The sequence below is a fragment of the Anguilla rostrata genome, chromosome 10 (assembly GCF_018555375.3).
Source record: "Anguilla rostrata isolate EN2019 chromosome 10, ASM1855537v3, whole genome shotgun sequence".
NCBI lineage: Eukaryota > Metazoa > Chordata > Actinopteri > Anguilliformes > Anguillidae > Anguilla > Anguilla rostrata.
In genome coordinates, this window is record NC_057942.1 from 17768657 (window position 1) to 17784929 (window position 16273).

A 16273-nucleotide genomic window follows, 5' to 3' on the forward strand; every position below is an offset into this window, starting at 1 on the left:
AGTCCTGCAAATGTAAGAAAATGACGACAAAAACATTGTATTTCGTTTCCTCAATGAAATCACTCCCTCATATAAATGGTTGAATAGCCAGGAGGGAATCTATACTGAAATTATTTCGTTATATACCTAAACATTGCCTATGAATGCAATACAGGAAAGACGACCGATTAGCACCTTTTCACGTGTAGCTTTCCAGTCACATTTTATTTATTATTTTTTTCTGCTTCTGCATCCTATTATAGGGTAGCCTAAACCATTAAAAACAAATACAATTATGTATGTATTTCATGCGCAGTTTCATCAGTATTAATGCATTGTTTTGTATTTTGTTTTGTATATATGTATTTTTAAGTAGCATCCCCAGTGACAGTAGGCTAGGCTATTATCTTCAACGATTACATGATGGGATTTTGTAAATGGAGGTGTCTCTCAGATGGTTAAAATGGGTTATGCATATTCAGTGGTTAACCTGGAATTTCATAGCGTTCGAAATCGCATCCCTTGGCTAAAAGCTGTAGCATAGCCGTTGACACAATGTTCGACCAAGTTCTCACGAGATAGCCGCAAATTGAACGGTAAAAATTCCCTGGCGAAAATTGTTTTCAATATTATTGCAATTGTGCAGTTATGTGTAATATTATGCGCAATTGATATTATTTATGGTAAATTGTAGCCAATCTATGATATTAACTCGATGCAAATGTGGAAAATTTTCAATAAATTATTTAACAGTAAAGAGTAGACCAAATTATTTCCCCCATTCATTGACGCAATGTGGATATAAAGCTGGCGTTTGATAATGCAGCGATGTGCCGCCGGCGTGCTTTATTTTTGTCTCTTGCTGGTCGCATTCTGGTCTGCTCCTAGCCCTAAGACAGTGGCCTGGGTGAAAGGTGCACTGTCATATTCTTTATTATAGCTGCCATTTTGCCATTATTTAAACCAAGCACCATCAACCACAAACGCGTATTGTGCGTGGGTCAGTAATAACCTAAAAGAGGAAAACAATGGTTGCTCGAAATGACGGATAGCCGCAGTCCGTGACAACGATGGCTACGTTTATGTTCCTCGCAGATATAACACAGTTTTTTTTGCGTTGCCTCATGACCTTGCGAAAGGGTGTGGGGGAAGAGAGAGAGAGAGAGAGAGAGAGAGTGAGAGAGAGAGAGAGAGAGAGAGAAGTGCCTTGCGCCATTCCAAGAGCCGAATCGTGAGTGCTGCAGTCAGTTTCTGCCCCTTCCACCATACAAAAATATTTTTTTTTCAGTACCGCTGCATTTACTGTGCTTTTAAATCCAGAATATAAAGCACAATGATGAATGATGAATATGAATTGTGAAGAGCTGGAGCATGAAATGAAATTAAATGGCTGTTGAAATATCTTCATTTGACAACATATAGAGTGCTGTTTTTGACTGCTCTTTTGCACACCCTGTAAATAATGCAGCAATGTCTTTGCATGATATATGGTTGTGATGGCGGGTTTGCTGTCTAATGGCTGTTTTGTATTTTACAAATGCACTGGAGTGAAATATGGGATACAGGAGTGCAATGCAGCTTATTTTTAATGTGTCTCAGGTCATGAGCCAAAACAAATCAACTGTGACATCATCAGGTTGATTTTACAATACGCACACTCTCTCTCTCCCCTCATCTTTCTCTTTCACTCTCTCTCCAATATTCATGTCATCTGTTGGCCTTATGTGGTGAAGACACGCTCCAAATATCTGGCTATGGTCCCATAAACCACCCTGACCCTTTGGGCTGTTTGGGCTTTAACAGTATCTGTCAAAACGTGAGCAGCCGTCTTCTGGCTTGCCACAGGTCACAGCCCCCTGATCCCTGAAGCTCTGTGCTCGCGGCAGTGTACTGTAAATGCTGGAGTCCGCTCGGTTTCAGGCACACATTTGTCTTCTTGTATGTCTTTCTGTTTTCAGGCCTGTCAAGGTAGAGTGTTGTTATTGTTCATGAACATGACTTCTGTCAATCTCTGATGTGTCTTCTTTATTGTAATACCAGTTGAAGCATGTGAGACTTGATTCCAGACTATGGGGTGCATCACTGCAGTAATTGTGTTCCCCTTAAACATTACACTGTTCACTGGTAACAGTCAAATATTGGTAAAAATATAAAGATTATCCTTCAGTTTTCTGTCAGTTAGTGTCTGCCTGTTATGCAAGTAATCAAACCAATAATATTCCTGTTATTCTGATGCCCGGTCACCTTAGGCAACTGCGTGTGTGTGTGCAGTACATGCACTCAATAAATATAAGAATCTATGAAATTGTATTCTTCAACTGACAGCGAGAATTGAATGTCGCTATTACACAATACCAATGAAGAACATATTTCATTTCAAGTGACTACTATGCAGAAGGTGTCTTGACATGAAGCAAGGTGACGTAGAATTCAGCACAGAACCCTGGCAACAAATGTATTTATATTTAATGGTAAACGTTTTTATATGTTTAACATTATAAAAATACATTTTAAGTGTTTTAATTTTATTATTGCCACCAATATTTATGTGCATTGCAAATGTCTTTGTAAAGGTCTATCATGGGAATGCACCACCTGCGGACCTATATGCTAAACCCAGTTCTTAATCACTGTGGTACAGAGTGCTAGTTTTCTGCAGAGGTAGAAAAGTCAGGGTCAGAAAGTAAAAGTGTTGTAGTCTGTATCTCCCGGTCACTTGTCTCCCCAGTACTGTCTCTGTGTCTGTGTTCCCTGAGCTGCTTCACTCCCCTGTATTTGTGTGATTTCACTATTTGGGTGGTTCCGGGTTTTCGTGGTTTCCCCCCCTTCCTTCCAGTCTCGTTTTTACTTACTTCCTGCTTATATCTAGTTTTACTCATTTCTACTAATCCTTACTAACTTATAGATTGTAAAGTACTAACCTCATTAATATACTAACATGTGAATAATACTAATGGACTAACACACACTAGTTTTGGGTTTTTGATAGTTTAGATCACTATACTAATACATTAAATACATTAACCATTCTCCCCTTTTCCATGCTGCGCTGTAGCTCCGCCCCTTTTCTTTCTAGCCTGCTCTAACGCTGAGTTCTGCAATTGCCTGCACCTGTCTCTTGCTCTGACTGCACCTCTCTCTCTCTGCACGCGTTTTTACCTGCTATACCCAGGCCGTCTATTATCATTGTTGTCTATGTGATTCCAGTCCGTGTTTTGTCAGCCCCCTGTCATTTAATTAGTTATCCTAATGTTCTTCACCTGGATGTTGTTTGTTACTCCTCCCTCACTCACTTAACCCCTCCTTGATTGTTACCTTCCCCAGTGTATAAATGTCAGTCTTTTCCACCAGCTCCTGGTCAGAACGTTGATCGAATTCACTGTGCCGATGTTTAGTAAGCCTTTGATTATCGAGATTCCTGAGACACCCTTTCTGAACGACTTCGGATTTGCCTGCCCCTTTTGGTTTGTTTGCTTTCTGGTTTGACCTTCGCTTTGCTTTGACTTCTCTTTTGCCTGTCCCTTTGTACCTTCGCCGATATGATCTCCTGGTTTTTGATTTTTTGCCCGTTTACCACAATTCTTTTGGAAACTCGATTCGGCACCGTCCTTTCTCTGATTACCTGGCTTCGAACCTCGGACTGAATAAAAACGTTTTTCGGATTTCCCTAGTCTGCGTTTGGGTCCTTACACAGAACATCACAAAAAGTCCTCTTCAGTATTTTGTTCCAATCAACTGGAATTTGATAATTAGCACAATTCTTCAGCCAGGAGGTAGAACTAATTAGTGAAATTAGCTGGCTGAGCTTATGGGTGGAAGAAACACATGGCAGAACATTTGCTTTCTGACCCCTGGACTTTCCACCTCTGGTTTGCTGTGGTTGTGGTTCATGAATCCTGAGAGCAGATTATGGGAGAGGAAACGGAGGAGAGAAGGAAGAACATACACACCTTATTTTCACCACATCCTCTATTCTGAGAGGAAAGGATGGCTTTTTTTACCTTTGTTTATGGATAGATCAGATTACAATGGACTTGTTTTGCACAGAGCATGTTTATATACAGGCTCCCTCACTGTTATGCACTGTTATGTATGCAGCCCACACCCTGTTTATTAACAAATTAAAATGTGAATTTAATGTTTTTGTTTCATTAAATATCCCTATTTGTGTGTGTGTGTGGTGGTACACAAAATTGCAGTGTTACCTGTCAAATTCTGTTCTTTGTAGCCAGAATAGAATGATGTAAGTGATCAGTGTGGTTCAACCCGCCCCCCCGCCCCCCCTTCTGTTTCTCTTCTCTCCGAGAAACAAAACCAGGAGGGCTGAGAACCAGACCTCAAACAGTTACTCATTTTCCAGAGTTCTAGGTGCCATAAATCTAAAACGAGAAAGCAAGTGTGCTGATTATATGTGTGCTGGGTTTGAAGTACTGAATCCCCTGCAGCCACTCAGAGATTTACTGTTCTGAAGCGAGATGGCATGGTAGGACATTCACCATGGTCCCTTCCAATCCCTCTGTACTTTATAACTAACTGCAGGTTGGAGCCGGTTTGATTGTGTTTTTTTGTGGTATAGCACTTTAAACTTTGTGGCACCAATTTAGTGTTTGGAACTGTTCACACTGGAGGACTTTATTGCGGAGTGCGTTGTTTAACACGGAGCATCTGACGTGCTCCGAGAGACGAAACGGCAAAACGAGCCCTGTGGGTTGTGCGATTGCAAATGGCTGAAAGTACAGGTAACTGTTGCCTTGTGGTTAACCTACTGTAAATGCTGAACCATAATGCCGGCAACTGTGAAAGCTTTATGCGAAATCTAAAATGGTGGTTTTTTTATTTTTTCCTCTGTTTTAAAAATGATTTCATGAGGATTCTATATATATATATATATATAATAAATGCAAATACAGTTGTAATAATATAGAATCAAGTCTCACAAGACAAGTAATGACATTACTGGGTGAGTCTGCTAACAGAACAGTCAAGGTTGAAATGAAAGCTTACTGTGCTTACAGTCTTGCGGTTTTTCATTTGAGTGAATTCCCATATTTTGAAAAACAGAAATAGTCTAATTGTCGAATGACATTAAAACAGTGAAATCCTGACCAGGGGGAAAATATTCTTTCGCCCAGTCCAGACAATTACCCATGAGTCTGAAGGAGTAAGTGGGAAGGAAAGATACACGAGATCTCAGCGCTCGGGCAGATTGATCAGCCAGGCAGCAAATGTCTTCCACTGCTCTGCAGATATTGTCAAGCTCGTTGTCAGTAATCTCCTTTTGCCGTGCTGCAGTGTGTATGCCAGACCATAGGTTTTTTTATCTCCATTTGTCAGAGTACTCACTGAAGGCCTCATAAATCTTTCTAGCGCTCTCCTTCTGTGATGTCAGCTTGCCATGCAAGTCATGGTACAGAAGAGCAGTATGTACTGGTGTGGGATCCCCACAATACAGCAGTCATGCACAGTAAACTGTCCAGTGTTTGTGTATTCAACTCTAACAGAGCACATATGTGTCCAGTAGGGACTGTTGAATAGTTGTAACAACAGCGTTAAGTCAACTAATCATGTTAAATCAATAATAGTGTTAAATCAACTATTAGACTTCAATAGAACCAAATAATAGTTGATTTAACACTGAACATTTTACTGTGTGGAAACATATGCATTATTTAATTTTTCTCTGGTGTTGTAAACGAGAGAACGAGATGTTGGGAGATGACTATATGTGTTGCAGAAGATATTAAAATAATTTCTAGACATTTTATCTACAATATAGCTATGTTTAGTGATTTTAGGTTAAATCACTGTTATGTTACATAAATATGTATCATTATAGCGGTCATTATTAAAATTACCATTAAGCCTTGATTTTCATCAGGCTAAACGTATGTTTGTTTTTGTTCAAACAGCTTCTGGTTTATTGTGTGTTGACTATATTCACAAAACCCAGTTAATGCCAATAAAGCATGTGAAATTGAACTGAATTGAAGAGAGAGAGAGAGAGAGAGAGAAAGAGAAAGAGAGAGAGGAAGAGAGAGCTCAGTGTTCAGTTATTGCATGGACTCCAGTCTGAGAGTGATTACATTGTGTCGTGGTGTGTCATGTGGGAAGGGTTTGAATGATTAGCTCGTCAGGAGAAATATCCTTGCTGCAGTCAGTAGAGGCCCCACAGTATCCACACAGCCTTCATAGGGCGCTAATCGCTTTTAATGGCGCGTAGCGCGTGACTCATTGTGCGTATTGCGTGGGTGTGGGGAATTGGAAACGCGGGTTGATTTCCTGCAGTGCGCGGGCGCATGTTTCTGGAAGGTTCCCTCTACCGCGCTGACATTGTGGATCGTTGAACATTTTATCACGTCGCAGGCAGATGCAGGGATCCCCTCCCAAGATTATTCTCCGCACGTACAGCCATTGCACAGGGTGGGGTGGGACAGAGTGAGGGGGTGGGGGTTTGATTAAGCTTGCAGTCAGGGAGATAACTGTCCAACATCCCCCACTTCAGCCAAACAAATGTACGTGATGAGCCTAGGCCCCAGGCCCATAAATGAAGGCAGTCAGAGCCCTGTTCCCCAGAAGGTAGGCTCTTAAAAATATACATAACATTTAAAAAACCCTCCTGAGAAATGTGACTGTGTTCACTGTTATTACTGTTACTGAAGGTTATGTCCACGCACTATGCTAACGTGTAGACATCTCCCTCCACCTCCATCCACTTCTGATTCTCTCTCTCCTTCTCCTATCCCCTACTCTCCAACCAAAAAGCAAAAAAATAAATAAATAAATAATTTTCAGAAGAAATAATGTAATGCTGTTACTACATTCATTGCACGGGTTTTTAGTTTTGCTCTTTAGTGCATTTTTGCTTGTTTTCATCCACATAATTACCTGGAAAATTGTATTGATTCAGGGAGGTGTCACTCTTGATTGAGAGGATCCTGCATTATCCACGCGAGCGCAGATCTAGCTTGTGAGCGTATGTGCATGTGCACATGCGTGTGGGTGTGCGCATGCTTGCATGTGTGTGTGACAACTACATGCAAAGCGTAGGTTACCACACTGGTGTGTCTCATCAATAAGGAAAATAATGCATGAGTGCGAGGCACAAAAGGTATGTAATCACAGGTCAGTTGAGCACAAGTCCTCTGGTGCTATAAATAGATACTTTGCAGAAGGAAAAGAAGCAGAAAAAAAGACGTACATACCAGGCTGAACCCTGTCAGATTGACTGGATGTTGTGGCAGTTGAATAGACATACGTGATGGCGTCTATTAATATTGAGCATTCCAAATTTATTCCAAATAAATATACAGGAGGATAAAAGGTAAGGAAATTGTCATTGTGTGTGTTTGTGTGTGTGGGTGTATTGGTCTATGTAAGTGAAAGTGTTAAGACACGTAGGTGTGTTTGTAGGAGTTTGTGCATTTTAAGTTTAAATGCAATGATTAATCAGTAGTTCTGGTGTGAGCCTCCCTCTCCCATATGGCTCCTCCATGTGCCCAAATTTGGGCAGGGGTGGGGCGGGGGGGGGGAGGTTGTGGTGGTTTAAGGGTCCTGTAGTTATTGCCATCTGTCTAATTCAGGGTGTGGCTGGGGTGGGGGAAGGTGTACAGGTGAAAGAGAGTGTTGTGCAATATGGCTTGTGTTTAATACATTTAGCACAAAAAATGTATTAAACACTACAAACAAAATTTTACCTATACGACTAGCTCAACATGCACCAATTACATTGACTTACAACATGGTCTGAACTGACAGATAAACAGTAAACAGTTTACAGATACTCAGAAATTGCTGTGTGTGTGTGTGTGTGTGTGTGTGTGTGTGTGTGTAGTTAGAGCCATTCTCACCTGGAGGTTGTTTGGTTGAATTTCCTGCCAAGTCATACTGAAGACTTTAAAAATAGTGCTAGGTATTCAGCTTGTAGGACCCGTGAGAGACCAACATCCTGTCTGTGGGGTTTTGCTTGTACAACAGCCTCAGTCCCCACAGAAATAAATCTATTTATACAAGCATGGACCAAGAAGTTTACAGCCGCCACACAAACATTTATGCCTAGTATGCAGTGTAGCTGCTGTCACATAAAGAGTCATATCTCGTGAACTGACCACTTAAACTCTAAAGGGCATTTTTTGCATTTCCTTGGACCGTACACATGCTAATTGTCCATTGTCCGCTAATCGCTGGTCGAAGTCTGAGCTGCCAGCTCTGAGCTGCGTTTTTTTCTCTCACATTTATCAGTTGCCTGTCGTTAGTATTGACCCTGTCAAACAATTGTTTCAAGAACCTAATAAAATGGCAGCGCCACAATGGACAGTGTACAATAAGACGCCTGTGACTAGTCCCCTTAACACGGTGCACATCTGCAGGGGGAGACTGCAGTGAGAAATATATTTTTATTTGATAATGATATTTTAGCTAAATAATCAGTCATATACTGAGGGAAAAAAGAAACGCAACACTCTCTTTGTGACTGATATTTGACCATTCATTTGATAATGAACAAAGATAATTTAAACAATATCATTAACATAAACAATGTAAATGAACAACAAGTAAGCAAAATAACACTTCATACATTTTACTACAGTCACACTTCAATAACGTGTGTGGCCACCTCTTGCAGCCACTACTTCTTGGCATCTTTGTTGCATAGAATCAATAAGTGTCTGTGTCTGTTGTTGTGGGATGTTCTCCCATTCCTGTAGAAGTGCACCACGCTGTTGCTGTGCATTAAGTGGAGGATCGTGTCTTCTGATGCTGAGATTCAGCACAACCCACACATGTTCTATTGGGGAGTAGGAAGGCCAAAGCAGCACCCGTACACCTGCATCCCGAAGTGCATCTGTGACCACTCCAGCTGTGTGTGGCCTGGCACTGTCCTGTTGTAAGGTCAAGCCATGTTGTCTATGTTTATTTACTTATTCAAGACATTGTTGCGTTTCTTTTGTCCCTCAGTGTATATTTTATCTGTAGACAATGGTTTTGAGTAGTCATTTTTCTTGCAGGTCTCTTTTTTCATAGATTTTACAAAGTCACTTGTCTTCTTATTGGCAGATGTGGCACACTCTTAAGATGTTATCAGCCTTATCATTACAGTTTGAAAAAAAAATTAGTTTGCAAATATTCTTCAGTGAGTAAACAGTTGACAGATACTCAGAGATTGCTGTGTGTGTGTGTGTGTGTGTGTGTGTGTGTGTAGTTAGAGCCATTCTCACCTGGAGGTTGTTTGGTTGAATTTCCTGCGAAGTCGTACTGAAGACTTTAAAAATAGCGCCAACTGCCTCAGTGCTAGGTATTCTGCTGGTAGGACCCATGAGAGACCAACATCCTGTCTGTGGGGTTTTGCTTGTACTACAGCCTCAATCCCCACAGAAATAAATCTATTTATACAAGCATGGACCAAGAAGTTTACAGCCACACAAACATTTATGCCTAGTATGCAGTGTAGCTGCTGTCACATAAAGAGTCATATCTCGTGAACTGACCACTTAAACTCTAAAGGGCATTTTTTGCATTTCCTTGGACCGTACACATGCTAATTGTCCATTGTCCGCTAATCGCTGGTCGAAGTCTGAGCTGCCAGCTCTGAGCTGCGTTTTTTTCTCTCACATTTATCAGTTGCCTGTCGTTAGTATTGACCCTGTCAAACAATTGTTTCAAGAACCTAATAAAATGGCAGCGCCACAATGGACAGTGTACAATAGGACGCCTGTGACTAGTCCCCTTAACACGGTGCACATCTGCAGGGGGAGACTGCAGTGAGGCGTGCACCAGGGGTCAGAGGACACTGTGGGCCCCTGTCAGAAGTGAGATGCAGGGGATGCAGTTCATCCCACCTCTTCCTCACGGGGCGCCGTCGCCTTGTCTGACGCACGCCGTCAACAAGCGCTTTGTGCCCGAGGGTCAAGAGCAAGGCGCTGCGTTGTGGACCTGGGGAGAAAGAGAAATCCCATGACGGCAGTAAAAACTAAAAAGGAATGCGACATTAGTGCCAAGGGGATTCCGTAATCTGTGCGATGTGCGTTTGCTATCATAAAACAGATTATTTGTAAAGAATTAAGTGCAAAGGCTAAGATGTTCCTGTCTGGTTCTCTGAAACGTGCAATATTTCAAAAGATCATTGAAGTCTTAACAGTGGCTCTTTTTTGAAGGGGTTTGTGTTCACACGATCCAGCAGCTCCAGAAGTCTTCTGAAACAGAGAGGCCTGTGTCATTCTGGCCCGACTGTGTAACACCTCTCTCACTCATGCTCCAGGTCTTGAACACACGTAGCATTGTGTGCTCATGATCCGGTGTGTGGCGCCCCTGTTGTGCGCACACAGCTCCTCTTTTAGGAGACAGGTCAGCATTTTTGCATTACAACTTTCAGCCTCACTAATTCTGGGCAATAGCGTGACATCATAAAGCCAAGAGGCAAAATTGTGGCAGGCCAGGGATGTGACGTCACAATGGCTGGCTGTACCATTCTGAGGAGGTATTGTGACATCACAGAGCACGACTGTACCATAGTAAAGAGGTGGTGTGACATCACAAAGCATGGCTGTGCCATTATGAGGTAGCACAGTTTTAGCATTATTGGGTGGTAGCTTTGTGGCACAATGGTCACAGAGCTAGCCTTTTAAGGGTTGCAGATTAAAATCGAAGGTAAAGGCCACATATGTTGTGCCCTTGACATGTAATTCAACTTTATCAATCTGTATGATATTGAGCCTGAATATATTAATCGCACATTAATAAAGTGTCCCCAGTATCTCCCTCTGTTAGGCTCTGGGTACCGTCATCATCTGGACATAGTGTGTGTCTATACATGTATGCCCCTACAAGCCATCATGAGAGAGTCTCTGCTGCTACCCAGCGAACATGCTTGCCCATTCACTAGTAATATAATACTCCCAGCTGGTTGAATGGGGGGATGGGGTAAGAGTGGAGTGGGGGTGGAGCACACCCTTGTTTCTATTGTGACTCCTGTGTAACCTCGGGCACAGACTGAGTGGCATTCAGGATGATGCTCGCTGCCTCAGTGCTGAGCCTCGTGAGACACAAAACCTAGAAGAATCACTCCAGACTGTCAACGACCGCTAAAATGCATCACATACCTTACACTACGAGTCAAGCAGGTTCAGTGCCCATTCACACAGTCCTGCAGGTTGGCCAGCTGACCTCAGAACAGCCTCAAGAAGACGAGGAGTCATGCCTCCCCGAGGTGCCTCAAAATGTATTTATCAACTGTATGACAAGTTTTTAGGTGTCCTTTTATTCATCAATTGTATAACTTTATGGCTACCCTTTTCATAAGAGGCTTAAAATTGACGTATAGCCAGAAGTGAATCTGCAATTAATTTGGTATTACCATCCATGAGTACATTCACTGTTTGCAAAATGGTGAAATTTTTGGTGGATGGATGAGATGGTGAGATTTCAGGTGAAAGGGCGAGACGATGAGGTTTCAGGTGGAGGTGTGAGATGGTTCTGGTGAATTGCCATGGGTTCTTTCCTCTTCTGCAAGCTTGAAGGTGGCCAGAAGAGAAAGAGAGCTCATTGCATGCCTAAGACAATGCTTTGCCCTTCATAAGGGTTCACACAAGAGCCGAGAATGAATAGGTTACAGAGTTTGGAATCGGCTCACCTGTAACCTGTCCCTGCATCTCTGCACCTCACCTGTAACTTGGTCATGTGCTGTAAACTGTCTGTGTCTCCACCTCTCACCTGTAAACTACACTCTCAAAAAGGAGGTTAATATCCAACACAGTTTTTGTGTTACTGCTTTTGTGTTACTTGCTACTCATTTTGTGTCAAAGTTACTACAAATATACAATTTATGTGTTACAAAGGGAGACTGTTTAACAGTCTGTCTTGAAAGTAACACAAAATGTGTTGTCCTTAACAAGGCAAAGAGGTAAGAAATGACACGTTATGTACTTTTAATAGGTAAATTGTTTTGAGAGTGTAGCTGAGTGTAGCTGAGTGTAGCTGAGCATCTCTACACTGCTGCAAACAGGACAGCCCCATCTACTTGCAGGACATGACTGGATTCTATGTGCCTGCTCGATCAATCCGCTGTGCGGCAGGGCGCCTTGTAACCCCTCCCACCACCACGCTGTATATTTCACTCTAAATCTCCACCCCCCCCCCTGTTTCATGACACTTGTTACATGTTGCCTCATCCCAGCACTTTTGGTAATTTGTATTTGTCCTAATACTGTAGCTTATCCTTCTGCCTAGTTGGCTTTGCAGAGGTTAGGTCTGAATAGTGTTCACTGTGTGAACTAAACTGTGCTCTTGGCTAGAAATAGCTGTATAAAATAAGTATTGTACCTTACTGAACCTGTGTTTATCAGTTGTCTATGACCATGAAATGCACTTTTTGTACGTCGCTTTGGATAAAAGCGTCTGCCATATAAATGTAATGTAATGTAATGTAATGTAAAAGTTGACCCTGTAATCTTACTCAGCATATGTGGTACCCATCACCTGTAGTTATTTAACCACAGGAATGTCCACATTACAGTTTACACCTGTGGAGCCCCATGGGTCAGACTGATTGATGATGCAATGGAAGGCATCATTTGTTAGAGGGTGAAATCCAGAAATGGCTCAGTTGAAATGGCAGCTGTATGGTCTAGTGCAGGGGTGGCCAACTCAGGTTCCTGGAGAGCCACAGGGTCTGCTGGTTTTTGTTTTTACTCTGCACTTAATTGATCAATTAAAGCAGATGATTACACAGTTAACTCACCTCATCTGATTTCTTTGGTCTAAATGATTGTTGTATTTAAGGTGAAAACAAAAGCCAGCAGATCCTGTGGCTCCCCAGGACCAGGGTTGGCTACCCTTGGTGTAGTGCATTAAGCTGGCAGTATACTCAGTAAGAAGAAAGAACTTCAGGTTTGAGAACCACAGGCGAACATGTCCAGGAACACGGTTGTCGGTATACTCAGTGAGAACACCGCACCGTTTAAAGTCACTCTACGCCGCTGGGGCGTGAATAATTATGAATAATTACGAGGCAGCTATTAACCGGGGCTGGAATCTCGCCCAGACCTCCGTCGCGCGGCTTCACCATGGATGTATTTAAGAGAAGGGCTAGATCACAACAAAAAACAAAAAGTTTAATGTGTTTAAAGTGGCTTTAGTTTATCTAGCTATGCAAAAGAAGAAAAAAAGGTGAAGGAGATGGTACGTTCGCCCTCTAAATCAGAGTAGGACGGAGAATGGAGAGTTTTGTCTGTACATTTGGCAAATACGGAGTTTAGACGAGGGGGTCCACTTTCTCTTATTTCCGAATGTGTGCTAAGCGTTTTGATGACTTGCTGAAACAAGTGGCACCATTCATCAAACATGCGGGAACTCACAGAATTCCCATCTCTACAGAAGAGAGACTGACGTTGACTTTCCTTACATTAGCATGTGAAGTCTGCCCTCTGAACTGTCAACCGTGACGTAACCAACCATGTGATATTTGGACCAATAGCTGAGAGGGGGAGGTCGGAGAACAAGAAAGACATTTTCTAAAAGTTCTCCCTGGAGGCCATCGCACACTGCACTGTGAGAACACACAACACTGCGTCTTTTTGTTCTTCAGTTGTTCTTATTGCGTCTTTTTGCTCAAAAAGTTGTACTTCTTACGAAGTAAACTGCCTACTTTAGGATCTGGGGTACATGTTCAAACCTTCACTTTAAGGATATGTCCAGCTATACAAATTGGTAGTATACCAAAATGTAGGGCATTTTGATCAAGGGAGTCTACTGAGCCGCTAAATATTGTAATGTAACTTAGTCCAGTGGGGATTCATTCTCACTTTACCACCAGCGGTCTCTCTGCAGGGGGTAAACGGTAAAGATAATTAGATGAGTCGGGAGACTCAGGGCTCGATTGGAGTGAAAAGCCTGCAGTCATGGGGTCCCTGCAGGACCAGAGCTGAGCCATGCTGACCTGCGCAGTGAGTGACTGACCTGCAGGTCGGTAATTAACTGTTAGCTTTTCCTCAGGAGCACAGTCAGCTTTTGCCGAAGCATAGATTGTACCAGATCAGGCTGGCAGGACAGGGTCACCTCTGGCCTGGAGAAGATGAAGGCCTCTTTTTTTTAAGACATCTGTATTGGACTGGCTTGGAAGCTGAGCTCTGTAAAAAGTCTAGGAACTTTTAGATTCTCAGTGTTCCTTTCCCAGCAATTTGATATGCCCCATCATCACAACAAATGCAAAATTGAGAGGGCAGGGCTCTTGGCAAACATTTTTATCAATATGTAAAGAAGTTTAAAAAATTTAGGAGCACACTAATGACGCCCAATTAGTAGATGTGCTCCTAAGTAATTTTTCCAGTTCACATACGTCGGTTTTCAGAAGCAAGCTTTCCTAAAATGGAAGCGCTGTAGAGCCCTGGAGAGTGTATGCAAGAATCATTGTCCTTGAAATGCAATCCACAGCCACTGCTTCCTTTCAGTTTGCTGTCCTCCAGCTGAGCTGCAGGGTGCAGGAGGACTGTGCGGAAAAGTGTAGGTGATACAGGAAGTTCACAGGCGCTCTGACCAGAAGCATTGCTATTGAGCAGTTAGGTCAGTACACTACAGCAAGGATGCTGAATCCTGGCCCTCAAGGCCAGTAGCACTGGCTTTCATTCTTCCCCTCTAATCAGGACTGATTTACACCTGAGACACCAGGTGAGTTAAATCTTTGGCCAAATAGTGGCATCAATCAACCAATTAAAGATCAAGTATTAACTAGATAGAGTATCCCTGTACTATGGCCTATAGTGAATCACCCCATGTGAGTCTTGTCTAAGGTCAGCACCAGGAGCTGGTTTTTGCTTTTGTCATTGATGGTACAGAGTGTTTCTCCTCTGGAAGTAGTGACGCCATACGGTATCAGGCAACATTAAGAGCATAGGTTGCTTATGCACAAAACAGATGTCATTAGAGAACAAAGAGATAGGCCCTCGCAGATAGGATGGACTTGTGTACCCAGTCAAGACCCCAGAGGGTATTTAAACCAGGCCCCTGGGGCTAGAAGGCCAGTGAGGGGTGGGCTGCTGTACCGCAAACTTGTGTTGTGTTTTAGTGACTTTCCCACTGGCCAGTGTGATTACAATAAACTTTTTCTTTCTTCCGTAAAGTGTTTGTTGTCTTGGTGAGCTCCTGCATCATCCTGACTTTGACACCACGGGAAGAAGCTGGGTCCTAACATTTTATGTTGAATACTGTACCCCACCCCACCACTGGACCACACAGCTGCCATTGCAACAGAGCATGCCTGGCTCAAATGTTGATCTCTGGCAGCTGTATTTGAGACATGACACTTGGAGGCTTGTGGTAGCAGGCTAGTAACCTGTATTCTGTCTGATTGTCAGGTTTATTAATTTGCAATATACTGTTGACACCTTGAGCAGGTACATTTTCTTTATTGTGAAAGCCAGGGGGTAAGTAAGGTGAGGGAGTCTGATTGGGGGTATAAGTGCAATGAGACTTAAACCCAAAAACTTATTACAAGCCCAGCTTCTTAACAGCTGTGTCACATTGTCTTTTGTCAAAGCTCATCTCTTAGGCCCTTATTTCTCTTGCCTTTATGACAGGCAACATGTCTTCCAATTATACTAAACCCTCACCATTGTTAAGCTATTATAATTATATCATATTTTTACATGCTGCGTACTTGACAAGTGACAAATACTAAAATGCAAAATGAATGAATGAATATTATAAATATATATTTATTTTGTTTAAAATCGTTTTGTTCGTACAAAGATTAAAAGCCATATGAATTGTCTGTAGTAAATATGAAAAGTACCCAGAAGAGTAGAAAAATAATTGAATTTACTAAAGTGAATAAATAAATTGGACATAAAAATCAGCCTTTGATTCCTATCAAGCTACAGGCTTTAACTGAAATAATGATGATGGTGATGCTTTCCTTGGATTTGCAATGGAGAACAAGCACCAGGCATGGCGGATCCAGCTCCCTCAGCTATCTGCAGCAATATCTCTACACGCCTCCACCATTGGCAGAAAAAAGGTTCAACTCCTGGTGACCATACGTATCCCAGTGGCGTGTTGCAAAAAGCCTCTTCTGTGGAATTGAAGAAGGGAGAGTACGGTGGCAGAAATGTAATGAAGACATGAATGCCCAAAGAAGTGCGGATCAGTGCAGTGCAACAGAAGGTGAAATTCTCTCAATCGTGTGTCCAAAACAGCTAGCAGATGGGCTGGGTTGTAAGACTGAATGTGACGTGGTGTTTGAGGACCGATGTCTAAGCGCCACGCGTTGTTACATAACCTCCGCAGTAGCCAGGGACGGTAGCTC

At 42.4% G+C, this 16273-nt stretch overlaps 1 protein-coding gene across 6 annotated transcripts in view; it reads left to right on the forward strand.

Moving 5' to 3' along the window:
• The window catches only part of dnm1b (dynamin 1b), a 63823-nt gene that overhangs the window by 584 nt on the left and 46966 nt on the right, over positions 1–16273 (forward strand). The gene's annotated exons all lie outside the window — the stretch shown is intronic.